The sequence below is a fragment of the Triticum dicoccoides genome, chromosome 5B (assembly GCF_002162155.2).
Source record: "Triticum dicoccoides isolate Atlit2015 ecotype Zavitan chromosome 5B, WEW_v2.0, whole genome shotgun sequence".
NCBI lineage: Eukaryota > Viridiplantae > Streptophyta > Magnoliopsida > Poales > Poaceae > Triticum > Triticum dicoccoides.
This window is the reverse complement of record NC_041389.1, coordinates 171,657,180-171,672,708: the sequence shown is the minus strand read 5'-3', so window position 1 is coordinate 171,672,708 and position 15,529 is coordinate 171,657,180.

The following is a 15,529-nucleotide window of genomic DNA, read 5'->3' as shown; positions in this document are numbered from 1 at the left end:
CACAGCCCACCCCTCGGGAGTCCGTCCGAAGTTTGCACATACGGCCCCGAACGATGTGTGCAGGGTTCCCGAGACACCAAACGGGCGCCCGGTACATCGTGCCACGTGCCTACCGCATCATAGCCCACCCCTCGGGTCAGCGCTGCGCACGGCCTCCATCATACTACAAACACCAGAAACTACTTGCAACTCCTGGACAGAGGACAAGGGTGGTTAAGAAGCCGAGAGGGTCAATTAAAGATCCCAATGAGTGGTAGTAGCTGTTCATGGATCACAAACACAGAACTCACTTCCTGAGGACGGCTTCAATGAGACAACCCACCATGTACTCCTACATGGCCTCTCACCGCTACCTTTACCAAATCGTGTTCACACACTTGGCTCACACACAGTAGGACATGTTCACACACCTCTGATTCATCCCCGATGAATCAGACCTGACTCAACTCTAAGCAGTAGCAGGCATGACAAACAAGCATGAATGAGTAGGCACATCAGGGCTCAAACAACTCCTACTCATGCTAGTGGGTTTCATCTATTTACTGTGGCAATGACAGGTCATGCAGAGGATAAAGGGGTTCACCTACCGCAGGAGGTAACAGATGAATCGTTGTTGTCCTAATGCAGTAAAAGAGAGCAGGAGCGAGAGAGTGGGATTGTATCGGAATGAACAAGGGGGTTTTGCTTGCCTGGCACTTCTAAAGATAGCATTGAGTCTTCATCAGTGTCAATGATCACAACGTCAGAACAACGTCTACCGAGGGGGAATAACACCGGCAACAGAGAAGAAACACGATCAGTGCAATGCACAATATGATGCATGATCATGACATGGAGATATGCTGTGATTTGAGCTAATGCAGCTAAGAACAGAAGGGTTTGAGCTTATTTGAACCAAAGATTCAAATTCAAACTCAAACTATGAATTTATAAAGTGCATTATCATGATTCATCTAAACAGCAAGGTTAGGTTGCTCTAACATGCATGAAACTAGTGCAGATAGGTAGATTGGATTTTTCTGATCATTTTTCATATATAACTTATTTCATTCTGAGTTACGGTTGAATTTATATGAATTTTAGAAGTTAAAGCCTTTTTCTGGATTTCCTGAATTGAATTTAATCCAGAAAATGACTTACTGCGTCAGCGTTGCGTCAGCAGTGTGTCATGCCTGCATCAGCCTAGCGTCAGTCCGACCTCAGCGGTCAGCTAACCCGGTCCAGGTCAAACCCGACCCTTGGGGCCCACGTGTCAATGTCGACACTAAGTAGCAGGGTTAATTAGCGTTAAGTTAATCTTATCTAAACTGTCAATCGGTCCTGGGGCCACTAGTCAGTGAGTCAGTGGGTTAATTAAGTTCAGTTATAAACTTAACCCAAAGTCAGTAGGGCTGGGGCCCACATGTTAATGACCCAGGGGGGGTCAAACCCTGGTCAACTCGGGTCAAACCTGCCGGCGACTCGATGCCGGCGAGGCCAGACATTGGCGGCGAGGCTCGGAAATCTCCCTCCGGTGACCAAAACAACGGCAGATCCCATCTATGAGTAGCTGGGGCTCGCGCGGATCGAGTGGTGCTCTCAACTTAACCGGAGATGGCCCAAAACGACAGCGGTGATGGCAAGTTCCGCGGCCGGCGTTCGGGCGTCGAACGAATCGAGGGTGCAGGGAATCGCATGAGCCGCGGGTGGGCGCGTTGGACTCGTGCAGGGTGCAGTGAGCTCAGTGGTAAGCTCGGACGCGTGCTTGCACGGCCGTAGCCGCGGTCGTGATATGGCCTGCGGCAAGGAGCAATTGGCTCCGATGGCCACGGTGGTTAGAGGACGGGGACGAGCCCGGGGAATGAGGGGGAAAGACGGAGGAGCTCACTGGGATTTGAAACGGAGAACTCGGCGGGCTCGGGGAGGCACCATGGACGACGAACGGGCGCAGGTGATCTCCGACGGCATAGGAGGAAGAGGACGAGGTAGCCGGCATTGCGTGGCTCCTCATAGATGATGAAGACGACCATGCGGTTCTTCTGCGCAGGTTGGTGAGGCGAGGCAGTGGCCCTGGGCGCGGTGGCGGCAAACGGCAGCGACGACGCGCTCGGTTGCGCTCGGCGAAGGGACTAGAGGGCGAGGGAGAGAGCAGAGAGTAAGGGAGAGGAGCGAGGGGTCGCGAGGCGTCCTCGTGGCGTCACTAGAAGGCCCGGGGGAAAGTAGGAGGTGGCCAGGGTGAGCGCGCGCGCGACAGCGAGCAGCCTGCCTGCTCTGGCAAGAGGAGGAAGATGATAGGGAGCCAGGTGGGCTGGGCCAGCGAGCTAGGCTGCACTGGCTTTGCCCAGTTGGGTTGCTACGTGGGCTGTGCAGGTAAGTTGCACCACTAAGTCCTTTCTTTTTTATTTTTGTTTTCTATTTCTTCTGTAACTTTGTGGCTTTTCTAAAAATGCTTAGGCAGTTTCAAAAATCACCAAACTGCTCATGCTCACTGTTTAGCATATGACCAACATGGTACATTTCAGTTTAGGATTATTTGGACATTTAAAATATTTCATAGAATTTAAATGTCCAAATTCAAATACTTATGATTTAATTCAGTGACCTTATGATGACCTAGAAAATTGTGCACCATTTTTGTCAGAGGTTTAAGACCAAGGCAAAGATGATGAACATTTTGGAAGGGCATTTCAGGTTCATTGAAAATGATTTTAGTAAACCCTAGTTGTTTTCAGGGGGGTGCTGGGGGCTCTGCCATCCCCATTTCAACTTTCTGTGAAAAGTAAACATGATGCAACACCAGATGCTAGCACTAGGCATTGCCAGAACTAGGGATGTGACAACTCACCCCCACTAAACAAGAATCTTGTCCCAAGATTCAAGCGCAGGGTAAGAAGACAGAAAGGACACAAGTTAACACAATCTTCACGATCCAGATGTCTTTCTCGACGATGTTGATTCATTGCATCACTTTGATCTCGACGTCTTGCCTTGAGAACTACATCCAACATGACAACGAGTAGAAAGGGAGAATTTTAGAAGAATCGATCTTCCTGAGATTCGAGCAACTTAAGATCGTCTTAATGATCACAAGATCAATTCACGGAATGAGATGGAAACATCTCTGGAGCTGAGAGGCAAAACATGCATCAGGAGGGACGGAAGAAACGATTTGACGATGGTTTCAAAGTAGCGAGGAAAAATTGTCATGATTCCATAACGGGGCACCTTAGGGAAGGTGGCTCGTAGAATTAATACCTCAAGTGGCAAAAAGAATAACCTTTGATATGGAGATCATTAAGATTTTCTATACCAGCCGAAGGCAAATTACCAACAATCATTTGGCGGAGTTTGGTAGAATGGCATACTCGGACTGGAATGGATGATGTGGATTACCTTGTTGAAAACAACACAAGGGATGATTTTAGTAACTGGGGATGAGCTCAACAGTAGAGAGTGAGTCCACTGTTTGAAAAGTTATAGCATAACCGAGGAAACTGAGAGCAATCCCAGTTAGTGCCGGTGATAACACCTAGCGCGTGTGCGTGCGCTCAAGAACTTGAGCATTTCCATATTCGTCAAGGTTTTACCAATATCCATGTCAAAGATCCTGGCAACACAACATACTACCATGATGAACAATGATGGACGATGCAGTTGCAAAGGAGGATAACACCTTCTCAGATTTCACCTTAGCGAGACCAAGGGGACAAAATCTAGATGATCGACCGAGAGACATTCAGCACTCCGCTTCTAATGTTCTCCTTGATGTACTAGCGTATCCCATTCATAGATATGGTTTGATATATAGAACATCAAGTAAAGGTCGGACTTCGGAAGCACAAAAATCCATAAGGGAAAACTAGGGAGTAAATCTACGGGTTCCTTATGGGGGAGGTGGCCAATTTTCTCAATCAGGATACTATAATAATGGGTCTTTCGGCTGGGTGTGTTGGCCACAACAACCACTTTACCGGTTTACAGAGAGACCAATACTAATTCTTGGGACACATTCCAACTATCACTTCTGCCTGAGATTCAGATCTGGTTGGTGTCAGAATATTCTAGAATCATCAAGTCTAGAAAGAAAAATGAAAGTTTGCAACACCAGTCGACGAGATGACGTTGCGAGATTCTCGGGAAATGAACTACGATAGCAAGCTCCAAAACTTGAGTTGGTTCTGCCACACATATGTGAACACGCTGTCTCAGACAAGCATGACCATGTAGTAGTCTTATAATAAAACACTAACGAGTTCAGGTGAGGAACCGTCATCGAGGATATCAAAGTCCTTGCATAAGGTATACTCTTAAGAAGGAGCTTCTTCTCCTTGAACAAGTCAATCAGTGGCTTGGTGTGCTAGGGAACACATATAGAATGGAGGCGGCCAACCTTTCATACCATAGAGCACTTCGCACATGTGTGAGTAACTTGGGATGATTCCAAGGAAGCAACATTGACTTTCCCAAATTTATGGCGGCAACTTGCATCAAATGCACATGAATTAGAGGAAGTCACTTCTTTCATCCGAACATATATGCTTCATGCACGGGACATAAAGATAATGCTTATAGAAGTTTCCAATACTAACTTAATGTTCATCAAGATTATGGAGAGGATAAGGATGTTATCGATGGGCTCAACAACAATTCATTCAGGTTTCCATATAAATGGAATTCCACAATTACGTGAACACAGTGATAGCATTGGTCAGACCCAAAAGATATAATGGTGTATGCTCGAGGGATCAACCACGAGTAGGACAACATTATGAACATCGTTGGTTCTGATTTGATTTGATGATAGCCCACACTCAAATCAAGACTGGATAAGACCATAGCTCCAACAATTGATCACGAGGATCAATCGATGGAAATATTATCTTTCTTCAACATAAACAACACAAGGATATCCCCTTGAGAATGAACTAAGTCAGGCAGCTTTTATCTCCCAACTCTCCAAGTTATTGTTCAGCTTACCCAACTAGCTCAGGGATACCCGACACAGATTCTTGGAGAAGGGCCGGTTTGCAGGAAACCAACTTGATCACGAACTCAACATAGCGGTCAGGTGACAACCTGGTAACACTTCCGAGAAGATATTCGGAAAATCACGAACCACCGATATGTTACTAAGCTCGAGAACAATCTTGCTTTTCAGGGCAAGATGATATGATCAAATAAGCAAGGATTGGCACTATCCTAACTCATTGATCGGAGAGTGCACCGGAAATAAGGACTAGGTAGCTCAATCATACTTAGGGTGATGATTCAATAATCAACATGCTAGGAATGAGGTTATTGTCCATTTAACTACCAAGCAACAAGGCTGCTAGGAGTATTGATTTCACACATCATGAGTCACTTGTCGGCGTTCCGGTTGCAACAACACGGGAGCCGAGAAATGAATAATGAGGGCGAGAAGTATCACTGTATCAAGAGTTCTTAGGATGGTGTGCAATTCTCACGATATTCTTGATATAAAGATGGTAATACTCCAAGGTGGAACAGAACAAAAGCTGGATTGGCATTTTGATCTGCGAGGTACAACTACTTTGGCCCAATCATGGATGTGGAGGAGGTACTGGAGTTTGTTTCTACTAGTCATTCTGGAATAGAATGGCTTGACGGACCACAAGAGTAATAAGTATCGATGAACGAAAGCACGCATACTCTTGACTATCCTGATAGACGAGGGTCAGAATACAACTAAAGAGGGACAACTCAAAGGAACATATAACTCTCTGAGTTGTCGATGCATAGATTAGTATGTCGAACCAAGTTCAACAGGTTTCTTCTGGATAACCCATGCGGAGAAGGTTGAACTGACAGAGTCACAACATAGAATCAAGAACTCGTCAAGAGCACTTTGGTTGTGGTTTTTCGGTTCTGCGAGGAACTTCTACCATATTGGTTCATGGTATTGGAAGAAGGATTTACCACGGACCTCGAGGACTATCGCAAAGGTTACTAATAACCTAAAGGAACAAGCAACACTATCTACAGGAAGTAAGTAGAGTGAATCTCGGGTTCAAGAACCCAGGAGTATAATACCTACTACTTAATGGCATCACGGGATGCTTTCGAGACTGGTGGCCAGAATCATCACACCGGGAACACAAAACATGGCTAGATTACTAGGTGACTCCCTAAAAACACCTAGGGTCATAATAATAGCTCCAACATATATGTCGAGGCAATAGAGTACCTTAACTCACCGATTAGTGTGGTTGAACTGGCCCAAAGGGACATCGTGAACGGAAAGAAGGGATTTGAAAATGCATCAGACTATTTAGAAACCTGGGATGACTCGGACAACATAATGGCTGTAAATGCTCAAAATGATTTGAGACATCCTGCAAAATAGTGGCATGACCACTCAACTTGACAATATCAAGGTTTTGAGATCAATTGTCACCACTGGGAAGTAGCAGAAACTGAACTGGGCTTAAATCCATCAATCCTATAAGTCTCTATCATAGTAACTCGTCATCCTGATAGATAGATGAGAAGGCCTAGTTCTTAATCCCCGTAGAAGAGAAGAGGATGACTCAGATCAGAAGGGCATAAGGTAAAGGAGTAAAAAGAGCCTTACGTTCCATCCCTCAATCAATTTCCTTATATAACTAAAGCATTTCTAGACTCAACTTCGACCAGTTTGGCCTGGTAATCCTACAGGCAGTCAGGCTCTAATACCAAACCTGTCAGGACCCCGACTCAAAGCCACAACGATCTAGCAAAACACCTCATATCACTTTGCGGCCTCACGCACGGTATTCCCACTGGTGTCGCCTTACCTTGCCCGGGACCATTTGCGCCTTTTGGCACACGTATATGATAGTGTCGCTAGCACCCATATGACAAGGAAACTGGGCTGACATGGCTAGACGTGAACCCAAAGTGGCACTAACTTACAGGGACAGGCATACATGACCCAGCAACGAACGTGTCAGTCATCAGCAAGTGAATCCAGGCTGTAGCAACTGGGCTAGCAGGACTCCGGTAAACCGGGCTGTAGCAGGCTAACAGGACTCCGGAAGACACCACGTCACATTTCCCCGAGGGGACAGACACAGGAACGAAGAAGGACACATGCCGGCCAGCCTAAGTGTTCCGGAGCAGTAGCAAGCTACCAAGGCTCAGTGGAAGCACTAGGAGACATTTCCTAGTAAGAGAGGCTACCAAGGATAAACAACTAGATAGTCAGATCCCACACATACCAAGCATTTCAATAACATACACACAATATGCTCGATATGTGCAAATACAAGCTGGCATCACAATGATAGAGGCGAGGTGTCCCGATCTTTCGATGAGATGATAACTATCGATTTGGTGGAAATGACTTTGACGATCCGACTACAAACGTGCACGACGTTGTGCCTTAGCAATCGCTAAACCAACTCCGAAAGGTTATTGACCACGCCGAAGCACAATCAACCTGACCACGAAGGTCTATTCCTGCAAGCAATCGAAGAACAAGCAAGAATATGATAAAAGCAATCCGAATATTGCGAGTATATATGAAGTATTGATAAAGGTGGGGATCCGTAAGCGGTCTTGGTCTGGTCGTTGGACACAAACGAAGTACACGAAGTTGCAATGGCTAACTTTTAACTAAACAAATCCCAAGGAAAAAGCTACTAGATGGATCTACTTATATAGGAGCAAGGGGTGGCGGCCAAGGAGGTGGGAGGACGTCCCAAGGCAGCCTAAAACTAACCCTAGGTCGTACAAGGCTCATGGGCCCAAGTGGAGGTGATGTAACACCTTTGGACTTGTAGTTTGACTCGGATTCTGCTGCAGCATCAGATTGTTTCGTCCACAACTCAACGCTCGGGACGAATTTGAAGGTGATTCCAATTGGGTTGGAAAGTGCACGAAATCTAGTTTCCAACGAAAAAAGAATCACCCAATTCGGAGTCCGTATGAAAAACTTGTGTGCGTTTTGAGTCAGGTATGTCTGTGCAGTCCGAATCTGAATCCAGAACGTGAGAGATTTGGACTCTATCTTCTCTTGGGCCAAAAGTGACGTGAGAGAACTTTTTGGACAGCAAATAAACATCTCTTTCTTCCTTATCTTCATATGTGGATTGTACAAATGTCCCATACACCTGCAATTAGACAAAACACAAAAGTGTGTGAAGTATTTTTGTTCTGGATAACATAAATAGATTATTGAATAGTTTGCACTAGAAATCACCTGACAAATATGCATATATGCAATATTTTTGGTCATATCCAAGGTAGTCATGTCCTCATCATCCTCCCCTTCTTGAAAATAAAGCCGTCCTCGGCGTTGCTAAATCTGAAATGTGGCTAACAAAAGAGACAAGGTGTACATGTTGTATATGTATATGTCATCCATTTTTACTTCCCTTGATTTTTGCATATATGACACATGAATAGATGAGTAACTTGCATAGTTCATAAAATCTAAAGCCAAAAAATTAGCACAAGAAGTAGAAGGCATGAAAATATTGCAACTCAGTTTGCACATATAAGTGAAGCTCTTATTCATTTCAAAAGATTGACAATGTTCATCATTAAACCATCCCAACATTGGTGAATAAACCTTACTTGCATCAAATTTACATGCTACAACATGCTTAAATAAGCAAACATGCAATAAGTCATTCAACACAGAATCATCACCAAGATTAGAGGTCATATCAAAATGATTAAACATTGGTTCTTTTGCATCAATAGTTAATTCAATGGGTGCACTCAAAATTGTTGGTATTTCAGTTGTTTGATCACATGGCAAAGTCAAATTATCAACGTAGTCCTCTAAAATAGGTGGTGTGATCAAAGTAGTGGGTAGCTCATCAGATGGTGCATTCAAATTGACAAGGCATTCATCATTCTCATGTAGAGATGGAAGATCAGTACCTTTGTCATTACCTCTTATGATCAACTCAGATGATGTAGCCTGATATAGAGGCAAAGGTGTCCCGTCTTTCGATGAGATGGTGGATTTCGCTTTGGTGGAAGTCGACTTTGACGATCCGACTACGAACGTGCGAGGACGTCGCGCCTTAGCAATCGCTAAACCAACTCCGAGAGGTTATTGACCACGCCGGAGCACGATCAACCTGACCACGAGGGTCTGTTTCCTGCGAGCAAACGAAGAACAAGCAAGAAACTGAGATTGCAATCTGGATATTGCGAATATAAGATGAAAGCTTTATTGATCAAGGTGGGGTTCTGTGACGCCTTTGTCTGGTCGTTGAACACAAACGAAGTACGCGAAGTTGCAGCTATGGCGAACTTTTAATCTAAACAAAACCCAAAGTCTAAACGATGCCCTAAGGGCTGTATATATGGAGGAAGAGGGGGGAATTTCGTGGCCCTTGGTGGAGGAGTCCGAAATCAACCCTATCTCTTGTTTCCCCACACATACGGACTCTAAAAATAGCCTATACTTATGTATTTCGAAATTACATGGGCCTGGCCCAATAATAAGGTGACGCAGCACCTAAAATAGCCTCGGAACGAAATTTATGAAGTGGCATCTTGTATATTTCGTCCAAGGCTTCATGCACCCATTATGATGGCTTCAAAGTCCTGAAATCATCACTTGTAACTCCGTTCTTGTTCCCCTTGCGCATGCCATCATCTCCATGCTTGTTCTTGCTCCAATGTTCATCCTTCTCCAAGCTAGGCCCTTCATTTGTAAGCAAAACAAATGTATCCAATTTAGGCAGCATCATATTCTCATGAACATTAGAATCATTACCAAGAAACGAAAGTACCTGGTAATTTAGTTGGCGTGCACGAGCTCTAATAATTGGTCCAGTATGTATAGCAGCAGGGGCTGTGGGTGTAACAATTGTATTGATGTCCTCATCATCTTTAGAAGAAAGTGAAGATGATTTTATGGATAGATTTTGGGGAGGATTAAACCGTGATATTCAACAGATACTAATTCATGAAGAGTGTTATCCTATGGACCATTTGTTTCATCTTGCTTGCAAAGCTGAACAGGAAATAAAACGACGTGTTGGCCACGAGGAGAACAAGCGCACGGTGCACATTCCAAGAGTTGATATGATTGTTCCTTCAACTACTAAGCATACTATGACAACCACATCCGTTGTTGTCAGGACTACATCACCTCCACCATGTGACACATCGCCCCCGAGAGTGGCTACATCATCTGAGTTGATCATAAGAGGTAATGACAAAGGTACTGATCTTTCATCTCTACATGAGAATGATGAATGCCTTGTCAATTTGAATGCACCATCTGATGAGCTACCCACTACTTTGATCACACCACCTATTTTAGAGGACTACGTTGATAATTTGACTTTGCCATGTGATCAAACAACTGAAATACCAACAATTTTGAGTGCACCCATTGAATTAACTATTGATGCAAAAGAACCAATGTTTAATCATTTTGATATGACCTCTAATCTTGGTGATCATTCTGTGTTGTATGACTTATTGCATGTTTGCTTATTTAAGCATGTTGTAGCATGTAAATTTGATGCAAGTAAGGTTTATTCACCAATGTTGGGATGGTTTAATGATGAACATTGTCAATCTTTTGAAATGAATAAGAGCTTCACTTATATGTGCAAACTGAGTTGCAATATTTTCATGCCTTCTACTTCTTGTGCTAATTTTTTGGCTTTAGATTTTATGAACTATGCAAGTTACTCATCTATTCATGTGTCATATATGCAAAAATCAAGGGAAGTAAAAATGGATGACATATACATATACAACATGTACACCTTGTCTCTTTTGTTAGCCACATTTCAGATTAAGCAACGCCGAGGACGGCTTTATTTTCAAGAAGGTGAGGATGATGAGGACATGACTACCTTGGATATGACCAAAAATATTGCATATATGCATATTTGTCAGGTGATTTCTAGTGCAAACTTTTCAATAATCTATTTATGTTATCCAGAACAAAAATACTTCACACACTTTTGTGTTTTGTCTAATTGCAGGTGTATGGGACATTTGTACAATCCACATATGAAGATAAGGAAGAAAGAGATGTTTATTTGCTGTCCAAAAAGTTCTCTCACGTCACTTTTGGCCCAAGAGAAGATAGAGTCCAAGTCTCTCACGTTCTGGATTCAGATTCGGACTGCACAGACATACCTGACTCAAAACGCACACAAGTTTTTCATACGGACTCCGAATTGGGTGATTCTTTTTTTGTTGGAAACTAAATTTCGTGAACTTTCCAACCCAATTGGAATCACCTTCAAATTCGTCCGGAGCGTTGAGTTGTGGACGAAACAATCTGATGCTGCAGCAGAATCCGAGTCAAACTACAAGTCCAAAGGTGTTACATCACCTCCACTTGGGCCCATGAGCCTTGTACGACCTAGGGTTAGTTTTAGGCTGCCTTGGGACGTCCTCCCACCTCCTTGGCCGCCACCCCTTGCTCCTATATAAGTAGATCCATCTAGTAGCTTTTTCCTTGGGATTTGTTTAGTTAAAAGTTAGCCATTGCAACTTCGTGTACTTCGTTTGTGTCCAACGACCAGACCAAGACCGCTTACGGATCCCCACCTTTATCAATACTTCATATATACTCGCAATATTCGGATTGCTTTTATCATATTCTTGCTTGTTCTTCGATTGCTTGCAGGAATAGACCTTCGTGGTCAGGTTGATTGTGCTCCGGCGTGGTCAATAACCTCTCGGAGTTGGTTTAGCGATTGCTAAGGCACAACGTCGTGCACGTTTGTAGTCGGATCGTCAAAGTCATCTCCACCAAATCGATAGTTATCATCTCATCGAAAGATCGGGACACCTCGCCTCTATCACACCGTGCGCTTGTTCTCCTCGTGGCCAACACGTCGTTTTATTTCCTGTTCAGCTTTGCAAGCAAGATGAAACAAATGGTCCATAGGATAACACTCTTCATGAATTAGTATCTCTTGAATATCACGGTTTAATCCTCCCCAAAATCTATCCATAAAATCATCTTCACTTTCTTCTAAAGAGGAATGGAACAAGGTAGTTTGTAAATCATCATAATATTTTGTTACAGTTTCACTACCTTGTTTTAAGTGTTGCAACTTCTTAATCATGTCACGAGTATAATAAGCAGGGACGAAAGTATGTCGCATGGCAAGTTTCAAATCATCCCAAGTAGTAGGTATATAATCAGGGTGTAACCGACAATATTCACTCCACCAAACCAAAGCATAACCAGTGAAAGAACCAACCGCAACCTTAACCTTTTTATGTTCATCGAAATTATGGGAAGCAAATATATTTTTTATGTCGAACTCCCATTCAATATATAAAGCAGGTTTAAAACAGCCATTAAATGGTGGTATAGATACATTAACCTGATCATGTGCATTTGGATGTTTGTGCACCTCTCGTGACGGTTGTGGTATTTGCAAAGGTGGTGGCACGTCTCCCGCGATCGACAAAGCCCATGAATTGACTCTGGATCCTGTCATGATTAGTAGAACAAGAAACAAAACCAGAAAATAATGTTCCTATAACTACTAGGATGTGGTGGTAAAACGCTCACAGTAAAGCAAATATCAATGTCTTACAAGTTCTTACCATGCAGCAGGCGGTGATCGGCAACCAGCGGTGTCAAGTAACTCCGAATATTGAGTAAAGCGATTGCCAGGGGAGCGTACGTATACACGGTGTAGAAATATGTGGAGCTGGGTTGGCTATATATGGTAGCAAAAGATTAGCAATAATCAATTCAAAGATGCAATGTTGAATAAACGCTCAACGACGGTACTGTGCTGGTCCTAGGCTAGACCGGACTAGAGACGCGAGCCTAGAACACTAATGAGGTCACGTCGTAGCACAACTAGCATCAATGAAGGATACTAAGTAGCTCTGGACAGCAAGATATAAGTGAAGATCACAACGGCAGTAAAGATAATGAGGTGAAACAACAGCCAAGCAGGATATATCAACAACTTTCTCTCCAACTTTCCTCTGAAAAAGTTTGTGCCGATTTTTTTGTTTTTTTTTCTTCTCTTTTTTTTCCTCACACTTTTTTTTTCTTTCTCTCCTTTTTTTCTCTCTGACTTTTTTTCTCCTTTTTTTTCTCGTTTTTTTCTCTCTTTTTTTCTCCCTCTTTCCAAAACAAACTAGATAAGATGCAGATTGGATCAAGTGAAGATGTGAACGATCTCAACTATTATTATTACAATGAATGGTGGGTAGCACATGGTGGAAATTGATGGATGGGTGGTGGATAGCGGAAGAGATAATGATGCAGCGGTGGCGTGACTAATGTGAACAGAACTCGAAACTATAAACGAACTAGACACTAAGACCAGCAACTCGACACGACGATGCAACCGATAATTCAACTATGCAAGCAATGAAAAGAAAATTGCAAAGGCTCAGACTGGCTTGGACCAAGGATGAATAGATCTAACTCTTTTTTGTGGCTTTTTCTTGGACAATAGGTAAGAAAATAAATCTAATCTAGGAAAACTGGAATTTCTCACCGAGCAACCTGAAAACTGATACCACTTGATAGAGGCGAGGTGTCCCGATCTTTCGATGAGATGATAACTATCGATTTGGTGGAGATGACTTTGACGATCCGACTACAAACGTGCACGACGTTGTGCCTTAGCAATCGCTAAACCAACTCCGAGAGGTTATTGACCACGCCGGAGCACAATCAACCTGACCACGAAGGTCTATTCCTGCAAGCAATCGAAGAACAAGCAAGAATATGATAAAAGCAATCCGAATATTGCGAGTATATATGAAGTATTGATAAAGGTGGGGATCCGTAAGCGGTCCTGGTCTGGTCGTTGGACACAAACGAAGTACACGAAGTTGCAATGGCTAACTTTTAACTAAACAAATCCCCAGGAAAAAGCTACTAGATGGATCTACTTATATAGGAGTAAGGGGTGGCTGCCAAGGAGGTGGGAGAACGTCCCAAGGCAGCCTAAAACTAAATCTAGGTCGTACAAGGCCAATGGGCCCAAGTGGAGGTGATGTAACACCTTTGGACTTGTAGTTCGACTCGGATTCTGCTGCAGCATTAGATTGTTTCGTCCACAACTCAACGCTCCGGACGAATTTGAAGGTGATTCCAATTGGGTTGGAAAGTGCACGAAATCTAGTTTCCAACAAAAAAAGAATCACCCAATTCGGAGTCCGTATGAAAAACTTGTGTGCGTTTTGAGTCAGGTATGTCTGTGCAGTCCGAATCTGAATCCAGAACGTGAGAGACTTGGACTCTATCTTCTCTTGGGCCAAAAGTGACGTGAGAGAACTTTTTGGACAGCAAATAAACATCTCTTTCTTCCTTATCTTTATATGTGGATTGTACAAATGTCGCATACACCTGCAATTAGACAAAACACAAAAGTGTGTGAAATATTTTTGTTCTGGATAACATAAATAGATTATTGAATAGTTTGCACTAGAAATCACCTGACAAATATGCATATATGCAATATTTTTTGTCATATCCAAGGTAGTCATGTCCTCATCATCCTCCCCTTCTTGAAAATAAAGCCATCCTCGGCGTTGCTTAATCTGAAATGTGGCTAACAAAAGAGACAAGGTGTACATGTTGTATATGTATATGTCATCCATTTTTACTTCCCTTGATTTTTGCATATATGACACATGAATAGATGAGTAACTTGCATAGTTCATAAAATCTAAAGCCAAAAAATTAGCACAAGAAGTAGAAGGCATGAAAATATTGCAACTCAGTTTGCACATATAAGTGAAGCTCTTATTCATTTCAAAAGATTGACAATGTTCATCATTAAACCATCCCAACATTGGTGAATAAACCTTACTTGCATCAAATTTACATGCTACAACATGCTTAAATAAGCAAACATGCAATAAGTCATTCAACACAGAATCATCACCAAGATTAGAGGTCATATCAAAATGATTAAACATTGGTTCTTTTGCATCAATAGTTAATTCAATGGGTGCACTCAACATTTTTGGTATTTCAGTTGTTTGATCACATGGCAAAGTCAAATTATCAACGTAGTCCTCTAAAATAGGTGGTGTGATCAAAGTAGTGGGTAGCTCATCAGATGGTGCATTCAAATTGACAAGGCATTCATCAGTCTCATGTAGAGATGGAAGATCAGTACCTTTGTCATTACCTCTTATGATCAACTCAGATGATGTAGCCACTCTCGGGGGCGATGTGTCACATGGTGGAGGTGATGTAGTCCTGACAACAACGGATGTGGTTGTCATAGTATGCTTAGTAGTTGAAGGAACAATCATATCAACTCTTGGAATGTGCACCGTGCGCTTGTTCTCTTCGTGGCCAACACGTCGTTTTATTTCCTGTTCAGCTTTGCAAGCAAGATGAAACAAATGGTCCATAGGATAACACTCTTCATGAATTAGTATCTCTTGAATATCACGGTTTAATCCTCCCCAAAATCTATCCATAAAATCATCTTCACTTTCTTCTAAAGAGGAATGCAACAAGGTAGTTTGTAAATCATCATAATATTTTGTTACAGTTTCACTACCTTGTTTTAAGTGTTGCAACTTCTTAATCATGTCACGAGTATAATAAGCAGGGACG